General features: G+C 34.3%; 1 protein-coding gene across 1 annotated transcript in view; it reads right to left on the bottom strand.

Annotated features, from left to right (window-relative positions):
* LOC108969154 (patched domain-containing protein 3) overlaps positions 1 to 7228 on the bottom strand; it is a 73615-nt gene extending 66387 nt beyond the window's left edge. The window contains exon 1 of the mRNA XM_018933710.1: positions 7153 to 7228. The gene's annotated coding sequence lies outside the window, so the exon portion shown is untranslated. The remainder of the gene's footprint in view (positions 1 to 7152) is intronic.
* Positions 7229 to 16207: the final 8979 nt, after the last annotated feature.

Raw genomic sequence — 16207 nt, 5'->3', positions numbered from 1 at the left:
TCCGAAACTATTACACGGATCAACTTGAAAAGGACAATATTCTAGGTATTGAACAATATTGTAGAGGTGTTCGAGAATTTAATAAGTTCCTAAAGAAACGTTCCCAATAGAACACAGTATCGGTCACATATTTCATAATTTCAATTTTGATGCTATGACTAAAGTGTTATGAAAAAGAGAGACAAAATATAGATAATGATTAAATAAATAAAAAAACACTGAAAACTATACTAAAAACATAAAACAACAGAGTGAAACTACATCAAAGCTTCACACTCGCATTTATAATAGCATAGAAGAGTATAAAAAGCACTTTATCTTAATTTTAATCGGGATGTTTCATGGTAGCTATATGCTATAGAGGTTTGATCTGAAAAACTTGTTCAGAGATTATAGATATACCTTGGATAGCAAGTAATACCAAATTTCATGAAGATATCTAGACAAATAGAAGAGTTTTGTATATACAAGTATGTATATTCTTTTCCCCAGTYAAATTGTAAGGTTTTGTAGCTTGTTCTGGTTAGTTCAAATGCTTTCACTAAGAGATCGAGGCATTCTTTCACTAACTTAGTCGATGAGTTGTAAGGCAGCTACATGCTATATATTCTATAGTAGTCCATAACGGTGGTTTCGCCAAATGAGCAGCTTTTTGATGAGAACAGGAAGTGTGCAAAATTTCGGATTAACATCGCAAACTGAGGCACTAGTTCTCGTATATMGATAGGGGCGGTCGGAAAAACCGACGGACGGACATGGCTTAATCGACTCAGTCATTTACTATATGTATATGATCTTTAGGGTTTCTACTAGGTGCTACACACTTAATGGCAAACTTAATAAACCCTGTTTAGGGACCCATTGGAAAAGCTTATAGCAAAAAATGTTTCAATATTATTGCAGAAATTGTCTCGTCAAACAATTTTTATTAATCCTTAGTTTTTATCGACTGGCACATAAGGAGACGCATTCCGAAGGACCATTTATAAAGAACAACATGCTTATTGTAAACGCAGGCCAGTGAATATTGCCCTATATACTATTTGTGTTATGGCTTGAGGAATCCGTTAAGATTAATGAATTAGCTGTTAGAAGCTTGACGGAACTTTCAATAACATCCTGCCGGAAACAGTCTTAACTGGGCTATATGGTTTTATTTACTAAAAATACAAAATCTCGGTGTCACTTCCTCTGCAAATGGGAAAAATCCGTCTGCAAACGGCGAATCATCTTGAATAAGAAGCTCTCATGAAAGCCGAATACAGAAGAGAGAGCAAAAAAGGCATCGCTTACCTGCAGTATAAGTATAAGAGAAGCCATTGACAAAATGTGAGCTCTCTCACCGAAAGTAGTTCTCTGACACTACGACACCAGAGTCAAACCTACTATGTTCTACGGAGTCTTTATTTGGTGGACGACTCTACAACAGACCACGCTTGCAAAGGAAGTCGGGAGCGTTCAACGGGCGGCGCACATCAGCTTGTGTGATGCACTAAAGTCCATTCCAACCATTCACTTAACGCCAACTTGCACRTAATGCCCTTAGACATAGTCGGAAGGTAATTGGCTGGGAAACTTGCTATCGGACTCAGAGAATCTGAGTTCCTCAAAGATCTCGTGTCTGTTCAATTGGAAATCCTTATACATTGGATACAATTGGATTATGAATTCGCCAAACCGAACTGTTTGCCATCGGCTTGCGATATTATCTGATTTTCAATTTAAATTTCTYATCTGCACAATATCTTGAATACATCAAAAATTCGAATATCCGCTTAATTTATAATATTTCCATTGTAATAATATTTCCAACAGCTCAAATTTTCGTTAATATTTATATAATTTACATTTAATTTAACTAAAAGTTCATTTCACCTCCAACCTAATACAACACAGCTTAACCCACCTTCAACCTAAACAAGCAAATATATATGTATGTACCTATAGTCTATGTATGTTATGATCTACCAAAGTTGTATGCACATACATATATGTATGTATATATACAGMTTTGTAGTGACGCAGTTGATCGCAGCAGCTCTCATGCGTCGCCACATTCACCTGTCGCTCTCTGCTTAATTACAACACACATAACTAACACACTCATCTCGTCTGAGCAACTCTCTGGCGCGCAGCCACAGCTTCYCTGTGGTATGTCCGTACATACTTTGTTTCGGAAAAATACTTTCAGATTTGTGTTTGTGTTTTTGTTGCAACACTAGTTTTTTCGATCCACATGTATGTATGTACATGTTTACCGGCTTTTATCTAACTTTATCATATTGTTTTCTTTCTTTAATCGGAAATCTTGCATTTTCGCTGTTTCATGGTCACATGTGTGACGTTGGCACATTTTGTTAGTTTTGAAGATTGTTTAGCATGAAAATAGGCGCTTGGCACTTAAACTCACTAAWTGCATTTAACATATGTATGTATGCWTGTTTGTATGTATTTTTTGTRCGAAAATATGCAAACTATTTGTGGTATTTTGGCAATTCTTTAATTTATAGGTATATATAAGCACGTGTAAGTGCATGATTTGAATTGCATAAAAGCAATTGGTCACGTTATTCGACGTAGTGTTAGTGCAATAATTAAGCATTCTATTTTTTTTTTTAGTTTTGCGAGTATACATATATGGTCACTGAAATGCAAAACAACGTAACATAACTTTTCATAAGTTTTCAAGCGAAGGAAAAACGATATAATATAAACCACTGATTTTGAAAGATAATTTTATTTTTGGTTATAAAATGGTGATGTACATACATATATTAGTTATCATACATTCATATTGAAACAAAATTAAAGAAAAAATATTATTTACTTCACAGTAAGATTTATTATTATTATTTATATATAATGTAATGAGCGTTCGAAATTTCTCCATTAGTTATGATGTTACGAATTTGCATGGCTATAAGTTCTTTAGGTGTAACGTAGTAGAATACTGATTGATTGGCTACGTTAGACACGAATTTGTTTCGTAAATTTTCTTCGCAGATGTAAGCATCGAGTCGGCTCGTTATATAATATTTTGTTCTAAAGACAACTGTAATAATAAGTATTATGCAATAATAAACAAMAAAAAAAAAAGGGAATTAAAGTTAAGAAAATTTCCAAAATTATATTGTTATGGTAAATATAATTAAATACTTTTTTTTTCTAATTCACTATATGTATAAATTTGTTATACCCTGAACAGGGTATGTAAGTATGTCATGAAGTTTATAACACCCATAAAGAAAGTTTGGAGGCTTTATAAAAATATATACATTAGGGTGGGTGTCAGATTTGCAAATTAAAATGCTTTTCTTTTAATTGTGAGATTTTCAATATAAGTTTGTCATGAAATTTGTAACATTCAGTATGAAATGTTGGAGATCTTATAAAAAGCATATACATTAGGGTGGGTGTTAGATTTGCATTTTAAATTTTTTTTGGTGGGTTTAAAAATGCATTAGAATATAAATAAATTCACCTTAAAATAATCAAAGAGTTAACTGTTAATATMTTTTAAACGGTTRGGTTTACGAAAAAATCGTTCGAGAAATATTTTGTAGAGAAATTAATTTCCTACAAAACCTAAGACACGATATTATTTATTGCAACTACGAGAATGCGAGTTTTTTTTATAATATAAAATTTTTTTTGACAAATTTGGAAATCTTCAAGAAGAAAGATCCTCCCCGTTTCAATTTAGGCTTATACTTGAAGGTGCTTTCCTAGCTGTGTCTAAGAACATTTTTTTTCAGAGTAAAAAGCGAGGAAAAATTAATTGAATGTTTTTGCCCCACCCTAATCTATATAAAAAAATTGTTAGCATTTCGAGCTTAGCTGTTAATTTGGGGACTCGGATCACAAGAAGCGAAAAAAATATTGTCGGGGTTTTTTGACCCACCCTATTATATAAATAAGTTAATTATCAGAGCTTCGAGCTAAGCCGACTTAGCGGTTAATTTGTGGACTCGGTTCACAAAAAGCGAAAAAATAATTATTGTTTTTTTTTGGCCCACCCTAATATTTACTGTGTAAATGATCAGCGTTTCGAGCTGAACCGACTTAGCGGTTAATTTGAGGGCTCAGATCACAATTGGATATAGCTGTCATATGAACTGAAGTTCAAAATCAAGTAATTGTATAAAAAATAATAATATATATTCAAGAARTAGAACATAAATTATTKTTGTTGTRGCGGCAGAAAGCATTCTTGAAGCAATTTCGGGGAATGGTGTTGTGTTCAGTAAGCCTTGGCTGAATACTCGTAAAAAAACTRGTCCGTTCCAGTTACTTAGACCCGGCTGCCGTGGACACATAAACTACTGTCTTAGCTCACGGCACAATCTTCGAAGAAATACATATACATACAATTCAGACTAGGATGGCATATGTGTATATATGTATATCGCTGCACAAGCTTATCAATCAAAAAATCAACAAAAAAAATTTTTTTTATACCCTTTAATTTATAAATAAAACAGMTGTAAAGTGTATTAAAGCTTCGTTGTAGCTGAAATTTGTGATTTTTCTTGGTTTTAATAAATATCTTTAATGGCAGGGTGCTAAATTTTTAATATAAACTACAAAATTTATTTGTTTAATTTTCAGCCATGACTAAACCCTCGAAAAATAGACTCACCACCTGGTAATAAAATAATCTAAGTACTACATGATCATAGAATGATTTTGATGAGACTCAGTCGCTTTAACCATATTCCCGAAACTCAGTCACCTGTCGCTTATTTTTATTTGAACTATTGAATTATATTAAAAGTTCCTCACACCCCTACATCTAAGAGCCACCCTATGCCTACACACACACCATAGCCTCACAATTATTTCAATATATTTATTTATATATTTTTCTAACAACGAAAACGGTTTCACTTTTATGCGACTGATGCCACATTCCTTTCATGCATACTATATGCATATGTATGTACATATGTACATGTGTATGTATTTTCATTGTGCTTTTGTACTAACATAAACGCTTTACTCCCCATTCGCGTTTAGAAACTTCGCACTTTCTGCACGAAAACATATCAATTTATGCGGCAGCCACACACATACATACAAACAGAGATTATTATTGTATAGAACATATACCATACACAAACATACATACAAACGCRTACAAAATGTTGCATTTACACAGGCATTAGAAGCCGCGCGGTGACTCTATGAAATGTAATATATGCAGATTAACTAACTGCCTARCCAAGTGAACGTGCGCCGGGCTGGTGGCGGCGATAGCTCAAGCTACCCCAACTCACTAGCGCGCTTCTCTTTTTTTTACACTCATATACATGCATATCTGTGTGCTARTAAGCGCTATAGCACATATGTATGTATATTTCTAAGTATGCACATATGTGTGTGTATGTGCATATGTATGTGTGCTTGTATGTAGTATATACCTTGTTGTTCAATTAGTGCAGAAAACTCTTCTGGTTTCGGGACAATTGAATAATCACCGTCATCAGCAGCAACAACGCGCAGAATAACAACAACAATCAGAGCCCAATATACATAGCGATAAAAGCGAAAGCAACAACATAACAATGATAAGTTTAAGAATCACAGCAAAGCATTATATATACTTTTAGTATATACTTGTATGTATGKATATATGTATAAATGTATATAACCTCACCTAAAATGCAAAATAGCGTAACATCATTTATTAGAAGTTTACAGGCGCAAGAAAAACGATTTAATAGACTCTTTTATTTTGGTTATAAAATGGTTATACATTGGTTATATATTGGTCATATAAGGGTTATATATTGGTTATACATTGGTTATATATTGGTAATATATTGGTTATATCTGACAGCGGTAGGTTAAAATTCATCACCACTTTTCATGAGTTTTCAGGCGCAGGAAAAACGCTATAACAGAAACCACTTATATTGAAACATAATTTTAGTTTTGGTTATAAAATGGTTATGTATTGGTTATATGTTGGTTAGCATACACTCACATTGAAACAAAATTTGAGTTTTCGTTATAAAATGGTTATATATTGGTTATTATATCTCGTTTGGCATTTTAGGTGACGATAGGTATAATATATATACGTATATATAGTATATCATCATTCATTTACATATCCATGTATAAGGACTATGCCACATTGTCAATATGTAGATATAACGGTAGATAAACAAGCATATAGTATAAAATTTTGAAATTTTATACACTGAGCAGGGTATATTATGTTTGCCACTAAGTTTGTAATATGCCGAAGTAAGCGTCGGCCACGCCACAAATTTTGTTCCTCCATAAATATATCAAGTGTAACACAAGCTAGTCGCTCGGTTTTCTAGATATCGATCTAAAATTATGCACACATCTTTTTCTCCTTAAAGAGCTAATCATCTGTCGAAACCACGGACATTGGATCACTATATCGCTGCCATACAAACTAGCCGATCAAAATCAAGTGCTTATATGGAAACCTTTTTTATCTCACTAGACATCTTTACGAAATTTAACACAAATTATTGTGCGAGTCTACCCCCTCGAAATCTCCGAATATATTTTTGAAATTGGGCAATTATAGCATATAGCTGTCATACAAACTGATCAGAATCAAGTTCTTGTATTGAAAACTTTTTTATCTGAGGAGATACCTTCATGAAACAAATCATTCTGCACAGCAAACATGTTATCTCCGAAGAAATTTTTGAGATCGAACGACTACAGCTTATACTGCCATATAAGCTGATCGATGAAAATGAAGTTCTTGTATGGAAAACTTTTTTTATCTAAGGTACTTTCACAAAATTTGACACAAAATATTTTGTAGAGCAACCTTACAATCACTGAAGAAATTGAAACACCACTAAAACATACATATAGCTGGCATACAAACYGATCGATGAAAATGAAGAGCTTATATGGAGAACTTTTTCATTAGTCGAGATATCTTCATAAAATTTTGCACAGATTATTTTTCAAATCACTTCCATAATCCTCCAATATATTGTTGGGAATCGGCCAACTATAGCATATAGCTGTCATACAAACTAAACGTTCAACATTAATTTCTTGTGCACCTATGACGGGTATTATAGCTTAGTTGCCGCTGAAATTAACTTTTTTCTTGTTTAATATATTTTATAACTGATCTTGCTGGATACTCACACAATGATAACACTTCGCTTGTAGTAATTTAGAATGTCGCCGTGATGTATGCCTTTACACAGGGCAGCACCTTTTTTTATATTTATTTTTTTTGTATATATGTGTGTATATATTGCACGTTAGCACTTTGATAGCTGCGCGTCGTTAAGCACTYTATAGTAGTTAAATATATTTATAAATATATATAAACATATATAAAAAATTATTTATTTACAAAACCGTTTGAATGCGCGCGCTTCAAAATACCGTTTTRGACACACTGCCACACCGCCGCCAGCACTGCGCTGACAGATCAGACGAACTAACTAAATCACTGACTAACGAAATTAGTGACGAACCGTTGAGGGAACGCGCGYGCACGCCTCACCGACACACCAGCGAGACAAGTTGACGCAGCGGAAATTTCAATAAAACGCTACTTTTACTTGCTGCATGCAGGTCACAACAGGTAGTTATGCAGGTGYRTGCGTTTRCGCGTGCTATCRGMCAGCTAGRTAGGCATTTGCGCTGTCGTTGAACGCTGCTGAAAAACTTCYTAACACGAAATGAAAAAAATTTTGAACCTCAAAAACGGAAACACGAAATTTCAAAACCGTTTATGCGCAACACTCCACCGCCTCGTAAATATCGCATAGAACTGCACGATCCAACGTCGAAAATGCTAACGGAACCGCACCGAACTATCACAAACCAGCGCCGGTGGCATGTACCAGCACTAAATGACCGTCTAAGCGAACTGAAATAAACTAAAACGGAATTGAAATGACGTATCGCGCTTTGGGTCAGTCGGTCGTTGTGAATTTTGAGTGATGAGCGTGCGACATGCTCAAATAACTAGCTCAAAGCAAGGTAGCTTGTATAAATAGCTATAAAAAAAAAATTGTGACCACAAGTTGTGGCGCTCCGAAACCTACCTAAAATTTCTGGCAATGCTTTGCACTTATTGCATGTAATTAGAAATACTACGCAAGAGTACAATGAGCGCAAGAGCGTATGTTAAATGTGCGCGCTCAAGTTCAATTTTTTAAATTATTTGTGCTCAAAAACCTGTCGAAAACTTCCGAACGAAAACTGCAGAAACGTGAAAATCATTAATCAAATTCTATATGCCATGCACGCTCTCTAACGCACCAGCTGTGATAATCAGTCGGTCGCTGCACGTGAGCGCCGATAAAGCGTGGAAAAGCTCAAAGATTGTCCAATTTCAAGTGCGGTGCGTACGAACCATGCTTTGTTGTGGTCGTTCAATGTGAGTGAGTCGTAGTTTGCATGATGAATACAATTATATTAATGTTGTGCTATCAGTTATATTAAATTATGCGTGATCTATTATAGAGTAACTACTTTTTAGGTATATAGTGAAAGCACTATAAAACGGGCGATCACAATCTATTAAGATTTGGTTGGTCTTGCTCTGTCCGCTTATGGAAGATTTCACTATATTGTCAACTTATTTGCTATGTTGCTGTCGGTATCGCGTGGATTAAGAACTAACTAGAAATTGCCCAATCATGTGTTCAAATTCTCATCGAAGAAAAACAAAAAATCTGTCCAGTTGAGTTGAAGTCGTTGAAAAAACAATTTCGTTGATAAAGAGTTATCCCACCTTGATTGGTAATTGTGTGGTGTGATTGGTATTTTTCTTTTCAAAAACCTAATAGCGCTTTCCTTTTTTGTTGTTTTTGCTGCCATTCATACTTCAAACGCTTTAATAGTTCTGCTCTTTTTCATATCTTTCATACTTCAAACGTTCCAATAACACTGTTCGATGCTTTCCCTCATCAAGTAAGTCGAAGAAATTGATAYACATAAATGTCATAAAATTACAAAAAGTCACTTTCGTCTTTACACAGTTTGAATGCGGTTCCTTGTTTGCATACCGCTCGGATGATCCTCGATTAGACTCGCGAAATTAATTGATTGGTTTYTGGTCAACTGTATGCTCACGAATGGCAAGCTATTATAAACTCGACAATAACCATGTAAGCGGTGTCAACCCCAATAAAGAAGAAGAAGAAGAAGCTCATTTATTCATTCTAGTGCTGTTTGAAATTCACTTTMTCAAAACTCGAATACTTAGACATGAGCTTTGATCTTCCTATCTTATTACTTATTTTAAGGCATTTTTATTTGCCACCTCCGCAATTCTGTTGTTYTTAAGAGTCTCTTAACAAACACATCTTAAATTTGTAAAACGATCTCAACCAGCCACCTGATGTTATTCTACTCGTTTATTTTTTCAAGAAGCCTTACTCACTTTTCAATAAAATCGTTTCTATTCCACAAACAGATACAATCTCTTTAATAAAAYTTTATTACAATTTAATTTCGGATTCGGTAACTGAATCTGTTAACCTTCATAAAGCCGGTAACGAGTAGGGTACTAAAAGCAGWTGAAGAAACTATAGAACTACCATAACAATCCTCTTTATTTTATTTATAAATCGACTAAGTTTGCCTGCTTTTGCGTCTTTGGCAAAATCTGTTGCCTTTTACAAACAGATTGGTGCGGGAATATACTTCCTAAAGGATGACTAGTTCTCTTGGACCTAGCAACTAAACTACATCTGGTATCGCAAARGACCAAAACAGATCTATGCGTGGCTAATTGACCTACCAAATTAACTTAACCTAACCTAACAAGCAGATTAAACTCTTGAGAGTTCCTCCATGTATAATTCATGATTGTTTTKTAAGCAAGCCTTGGTACTATTCAAAAACGTGTTTACCTTTATCCCACGAATRATTTGTGCAAATCAGAACATCGGGTATTCCATTTGAAGAACATGAACTGCCATGACCAGATTAATTCTTGAAAAATGGACCCGAACTGATCCATTTAAACTGCGCACGCAAAGCGAGTCCTTAAAAAATTKTTTTCTAGATTGATAACATCTTTTTTTTTATATTCTTTTGAAGTGTGTTAAAGAAACAATGCTTAAAAATTGTTATATTGGCATTAAAGAGATAGCAAGACTCGTACTAAAAGACCTGAAAACCTTTTTGGCAAAAACTACGTCGAGTAGAGATCGCCAGAGAGATGCTTGGCAACATAGCTTAGAACCCACTATTCATCAAACAAATCATTACCGGTGTTGAGAGGTGAGCTTATGAATATGACGCCGAAACTGTACAACAATTCAGCAAATGGGGTTCCAAAAATGAGCGGTACTGAAAAAGCCATAATTCGCTGAAGCCCATCTGAAGACCATCCGAGTTCAGGCTTATAGCAAGTGTATGGAAAATTGGATTAAGCCTAGACATGCTTGTATTGGCTCAGAAAAATTTGTATTAAAATAAGTGAAAATGTATTTTTTGTCCATCAGACTCTGCGTGAGAAAAAAAATCTTGCTATTAGATTGAAAGACATCGACCCTTTAGACAAAATTCTCGTAGAAGTAATATATGAATAATTGAAAAATATGTATACTTCTATGTGTCATAGTTTGTGTTACACATAAAATGTTTTTATAATCAAATAAAACCCGTTAGAAACCTTAAAATACAATCGTTGTACCCCTCATATCTCGATTGTATTGATTTCAGCTCGTTTATAGCTTTGCCTACCTACGCCATTTTCACACTTCCCGCATAGGCAATCACCCAAGTGCTTGTAAGTACGCAAAATACCGCTATCCCACGCAAAACTGTCACGTGTCATCGTGAAGTTACTCATCTGGATAGCTCCTTAGCGAGCTGTTAAATTGTTTAACACTCACTAAGAACGCATTTCCCGTCTAAAGCGGCGAACAAAGAAACAATCCAGTGAACACCTAAGAATGACAAAAGCAAATATTGAAATAAAGAACTCAGCCGGCAATAAAGCTAGACCTTCGCATTTTTTTTTTTTTTTTTTGGTTTTTTTTCGCATTATTCACATAATAAGATCGTAAACAACATCATCGGAATTGGCTTTGCCGAGAACGGAGTAAGGCGATACAGCATAAGGCAGCTCATTATCGTGCGCTGATCCCTTTCGCCTTTTGCGGTCGTTGGTTAATCATCAGCGCTGGTAGCGCCGATCGTGGATTAGACTTATTGGGTGCATTGGGCTTTGAATTTCTTGGGGCACGTTTTATTGCTTGTGCTCGCGACTTGTTATTGGTGTGCACTCGCACTCATAACGATTTGATTAATCACCGCGTATGCTAATGAGTATGTGTAAATATGCATTGCTTTCATATTGTGTAAAATAATATAATAATATTTAACAATACGAAACAATGGGTGCATGAAAACGTTTTTATTCTTGGAATTTACGCGCATTTCCAAGTAGTCAAGTGGCGCGTAAGAATCATATAGTACTTACTTTTCACTGTGGTCTTTGCGGTTTCAATTCATCTGCTCGGAAGCATAATAAGAGTGTTACATACATATAAGTATATATTTATAGTGAATCATAATAACAGTAAACGAAAATTATSAAATTTCTAATCTTTTCTTCACAATTGCTCAAATCTATCATTTAARCATACAGTGTAGCACAAAAAYAAGTATGCACTATATATAATATGCATTAGCRTAGAAAAGTCAAATTATTTGCAAAATAAAAAAATATATAYTTTGTGTTTTTTACARAAACAATTACTCATAMTATTRCCTTCACGAATATGGCAGATTGATATCATTGACATATTCCGTTTTTAAGAATCGTTAGATTTTCTCRGTAAAAAGCGAAAATCACATCACATAAATATGTATGCAATTTACCATTTCAGTATGGTTTCGATTAATACACAGTGTTCATACGTTTTTGAAACAATAGTTAGTTTTTTTTTTTATAAAATAATAATTTTCCAAAGTTTTCATTAAATTTCATCGGTAATTGTAATCACATTTTGATCATGGAGCCGCCCGTCAAGGAACTATCACAAACGTTGAAAGTTGTTATTATAAAACTATATAAAGAAAAAAAAAAAAAATGACAGAGGAAAATTGGAATAATACACAATAAAAATACTTCTAATATTCAAAAAATAGTAGAAAAATCCAAAAAAGAGGGGAATATTAAAAATAAGGAAAGATCTGGACGACCAGAAATATTTGAATCCAAGGATTGGCACAATATCACACACAAGATACAGGCTAATCCGAAGGGCTAAGTGATTCTGGTTACCATGGTCATGATGTCCGTCAAAAGCCATTCATAAGCAACATTAACAGACAAAAAAGATTAAAGTCTGTGTAAGCACGAAAGTAACATAGAAAACATTTCTGGAATTCTGTTATTTTCTCAGATGAGAGTACGTATAATATTTTTGGCTCAGATGGACATGAAAAAGTATGGGGAAAAGTAAATACAGAGTTTGATTCACGGAATATGGCTGACATGGTAAAACATGTTGTTAGGTCGCTCATGGTATAGGGGCGTGTGGCGGCAACTGGTGTAGGGAATCTTGTATTCACTGCGTATACGATGAACAAGTATGATTACCTTAATATATTAATATCGAATTTAAAARGTAGCGCAGCAAAATTGGGACTTTAAGGATAATTTGTCTTCCAACACGACAATGATCCAAAACACACCGTTCACATTTTTAAGGAATGGCTACTTTACAAGACATCTAAACATTTAAAAACACCATCCCAATCTCCTGATGTGAACCCTATCGAACACCAGATATACCACAAAAAATCTTGGAAATCTGCTTAAATCGAAGAGTGGGGAAAGATTCCATCTTCAGTGACTCAAAAACTGGTAAAGTCCATTCCATCCGGATTGAATGCAATAAAAAAATCCAAAGGCTATCCAATAAAATATTAACGGTCCATCAAAGCTCAAAAATAAAACCGTTGGAACTTTTTTTGGAATGTATTATTATTGCATACATACTTTAGTGATGCTATTTAAACCTTTTTTTGTCCAATTTGAAAAATTATTAATTTATGTTTTTGTTCTTTGCYATTGCTTTTAACTAAAATATGAAATAACTGAAAAAAAAAATAAAAATTGTATACTATTATTAGTTCTGAGGCATTTTTTTCTCAAAACAAAACGGGTAAACACAGTGCATACTTATTTTTGTGATGCACTGTATTTGCAATGGTATCTCAATAAGAACAAATTAATATAATTGTTAAGCAATTCGAGCGTACATCATGGAATTCGCTTCTGCAAAAGAAGTTGTGGAGGCCATTTGAATGATGTTATTTTCAGAACTTAATTGTATTGATTATATTTCTTACTAAATAAAAAAACATGTTAATTCCCTTTACAATATGTATTTTTTTTTTAAGAAATAATATCACTCTTATTGGAAAACCGTGTATATTGTCACGAAGATTGTAACACCAGAAACCTGGGRGACCCTATAAATAGTTTTGATCACTTAACGTTTATTTGCATCACCTAAAACTAATCGAAATAGATATAGGGTTATCCAAGTAGAGTTACTTTTCCAGTAGYCCTTTTTTGACAGAKCACCCGTGAGTAGTGTCAAGCTGTSTTGTTATTTTGGTTTAATATTGTTTTGTATCCCATCATGGAAATATCTACGCCTGAATAACGCCCATTGAGCATGAAGTTTCTGTGCTTGTTCTTTAAAAGTAGGAAACTTCGAAATGGATSACACTTTAAATACCTATATAAATGATCAGGATGACGAGCAAAAAGAAAAATGATGCGAAAAAGCAATGTGCGTGTTACTGCCCATATTTATTTGGGTGAAATCGTTACTCGCGATCTTCTCGACCAATTTCAACAAAATTCKGTTCATCACATTATGCTGAGATTCCAAGCTTACAGCGCGGAAACTGGTAAAATCGGACTACAACCACGGCTACTTTTCACATCACACAAAAATGGGACTAAATATCTCATCAAAATAATCATGTTTAGTATATCTTAAATCTATATGTACATCAACTGATAAAATAAAGAAAACCCTGATTGAGAATCGACAATTAATAGTCAGAGATCTTACTGACATCATTGGAACATCGAAAGGATCAGTGAAAACCATTTTGAAATATCATTTGGGCCTACGAAAAGTAGAAACACGAATGGTTCCAAAATCACAAAAAACAGTGCCGCGTAAACGTYTGTGAAGCAATGCTTTCCGATTACCAGGATGTCTTGAAACGTATTATTACTAGCGATGGGTCCTGGATATTTGCTTACGACGCGAATACAGACGATTAGTCGACCGAATATGGTGAGAAAGGAGAGCCGAAGCCGAAAAACCACGTGAATGTAGGTCAAAAATCAATGTTATGTGGACAGTTTTCTTTGATTATCGAAATATTCTGACCGGCCAAACGTTCAACAAGAAACACTTTTTAAGTATTATGCATCGTTTGCGCCAARGTATTCGTAAAAGGAGTCCAACATTATGGGCCAATAACTCTTGGTTTTTGAGTCACGATAATTCACTTTCGCATACTGCTCTAATTCCTTGTGAGTTTTTGCCAAATTTTCAACCCACATAGCGGCTCAATCACCGCATTCCTCTGAATTAGCTTCGTGTGACTTCKGGCTATTCAGCAAACTCCAACGACCCCTCCAAGSAAACCGTTTTCAGTCAAATGAAGCCATTAAACATGAATTGTTAGGCGCGTTGAAGGCTATTCCGGAACTTGACTTTGACAGGTGTTTCGAGAATTGGAAAATCGTTGGCATAAGTGTATTGGAACCAAAAAGAATTACTTTTAGGGAGACAACATAAATTTTGTAGAATAAATTAAGAATTTTAAAATTATGAAAACATCTTGCTATTTTTTTTTCTCATTGTAGTAGTAAGTTATGAAAGCTGACTTAAATTATACAAGTTAGAAAAAATTCCATACCATAAAACCATAAAAAATTTACAAAGCCACACTATTTACCGTTAGTTATATAAAAAATGTGTACATGAAGCCTCTATTAAGGCGCCTTATTGTTCACAAAATTTCTTTAGAATAGTTAAATTACAACAAAGTTTCGAAATCTTAACATATACACCGGCATGTGTGCGCCTTTCTAYGTAAATTTGTACGAGGTGTGTTCAGAAAGTAACGGGGATTTCTTAATTTCGGAAGGTTGGAGGTCCAATTGTCCTAAAGTACGATACAATTTTCGGTGTCCGATGAAAACGTGGACTTTATGCAATGAGATAGTGTATCATTAATTCTTGCTTCAAAGTCAAATAGTCTATAAGGAGTACTAGCAATCCGTAAAAACTACCCCAATTGTGGAAAAACAATTCATTCATTGATTATTTTCTCAAACAAGGAGAATTCCCGCTATTTTTGAACATACCTCGCATCTATCTTTTAATCATCGTGTAATCCGCTGAAAATTTGTGCAAATCTGAAAAACGTTCAATTCGTACTGTCTTGAACTTTGATGCGCACTTGACAGAATAACAAAGTAGATAAAGAATCAAGCATAACTGCTCGGCAAAGATAATACACAAATCAAAATTAGCATCGTCGAGAGCGACAAAAATAAACGAAATATAATTGAATGAGCTCGAGATCGTCAATCTGCTGAATGAAGCCGCAGGCATGCCTACTAATGCATACATACATGAATGTACTATCTCATTCTCTTGCACAGATGTGTATAAGAGACAGGAATGAAGCCGCAGGCATGCCTACTAATGCATACATACATGAATGTACTATCTCATTCTCTTGCACATTAACAAATGTAAAAATGTATATATGTACACATAAATAAAGCTATTTACTGTTTTAAATTGAATTATATGATAATTTCGTAAAATAAATGTACGGACATACTTAAATTTTCTTGCACGTACCTTATAAAGGCTGTGCGCTGGTGCGCTGGTACGCTAGTAAATTCAGCTCATTAAAAAGATCTCATACACATGCTTGGTACACGTGTTTGTGATGAATTTTAATATGGTACCACTGTTTTCTTGTGCAGTGACAACTTTTCAATAACAACATGTAGGCATATATTATTTTAGGTTAAAAATGTTGTTTCATAGAAAAATTCACTGGGGATTTTTTTTAGATCCAGACAGAATTAAATAGTTTCTATGAAATATCGGAATTTTTTTAGCACAGATATAACGCAACTATAGTCAAGCGACACTTAAAGCAATCT

This window comes from Bactrocera latifrons, unplaced genomic scaffold (assembly GCF_001853355.1).
Source record: "Bactrocera latifrons isolate USDA-ARS-PBARC rearing strain unplaced genomic scaffold, ASM185335v1 scaffold_242, whole genome shotgun sequence".
In the NCBI taxonomy this organism is placed as follows: Eukaryota; Metazoa; Arthropoda; class Insecta; order Diptera; family Tephritidae; genus Bactrocera; species Bactrocera latifrons.
Note: the sequence above shows the minus strand (reverse complement) of the source record. Positions and strands in the feature narration are given on the sequence as shown.